The 1114-nt window shown below is 38.5% G+C and overlaps 1 non-coding gene across 1 annotated transcript; it reads right to left on the bottom strand.

Annotated features, from left to right (window-relative positions):
* Window positions 1–623: 623 nt before the first annotated feature.
* LOC121216980 (small nucleolar RNA R71) lies at window positions 624–730 on the bottom strand. Its single transcript, XR_005913179.1, has one exon. It is a non-coding gene; the product is annotated as a small nucleolar RNA R71 (small nucleolar RNA).
* Window positions 731–1114: the final 384 nt, after the last annotated feature.

The raw sequence follows: 1114 nt of genomic DNA, 5'->3' as shown, positions 1-1114 counted from the left end.
TGTTAGTTTTACATTTTGGTTTATTTTTCCTGTTTAATTTTAATTTAATTAATTTTTCTATGATGATTTCAGGTGTTTATGAGTATTGACCAAATTATTGACCTATTGCCTGTAGACCCTGAGATTGAATGAACTTTCCGACAGAGAAGAAGACAAACAAATCAGAGAAGGACCGAAGATATGAACTTCAAAAATCTGATCCAAGGAAATGGAGCAAACCCTGCTCAAAATCCTATCCTTATTGCTGATGACAGGGATAGAGTTTTAAGACAGTATGTCATGCCAGTATTTAATGATCTTAATCCGGGTATTAAGAGACCTGAAATTGAGGCACAAAAGTTCAAGCTAAAGCTAGCCATGTTCTAGATGCTTTAAACAGTGGGCCAATTCAGTGGAATGCCTACCAAAGATCCTCACCTACACTTAAGATTATTTATGGAGGTGAGCGATTCTTTCAAATTATCCAGAGCACCCGAAGATGCATTACGATTGAAGTTGTTCCCATATTCACTGAGGGACAAAGCTCAAGCCTAGTTGAACTCATTGCCACCAACTCAATTTTCACATGGCAAGAGTTAGCAGAAAGATTCCTTATGAAGTATTTCCCACCTGACAAGAATACTAAGTTGAGGAACAAGATCACTGCCTTCCAACAAATGGATGATGAGTCCTTGTATGTCGCATGGGAAAGATACAAAGAGTTATTACGAAAGTGCCCTCATCATGGAATCCCACATTGCATCCAACTTGAGACATTTTATAATGGTCTCAATGCTCACATAAGGATGGTAGTGGACGCTTCTGCTAATGGTGCTCTCCTTTCTATATCTTATAACGAGGCTTATGAAATCATTGAGAGGATTGCCAGCAAAAATTACCAATGGCCAACCAATTGAGCAGCATCAGGAAGACGAGTTGCTGGAATACATGAAGTAGACGCTCTTACTTCACTCGCATCTCAGGTATCATCATTATCCTCAATGTTAAAAAAACCTTACTACTAATGGGTCTAACAGTTTTGTGGCACAACCACTAACCCAATTTGAAAGTATAGCCTGTGTTTATTGTGGGGAAGGATATTTGTTCAAAGAATGTCCATCAAACCCAGAATCCA

The sequence above is a fragment of the Gossypium hirsutum genome, chromosome A02, assembly GCF_007990345.1.
Source record: "Gossypium hirsutum isolate 1008001.06 chromosome A02, Gossypium_hirsutum_v2.1, whole genome shotgun sequence".
NCBI classification, from domain to species: Eukaryota; Viridiplantae; Streptophyta; class Magnoliopsida; order Malvales; family Malvaceae; genus Gossypium; species Gossypium hirsutum.
This window is presented reverse-complemented; position numbering and strand designations above follow the sequence as displayed.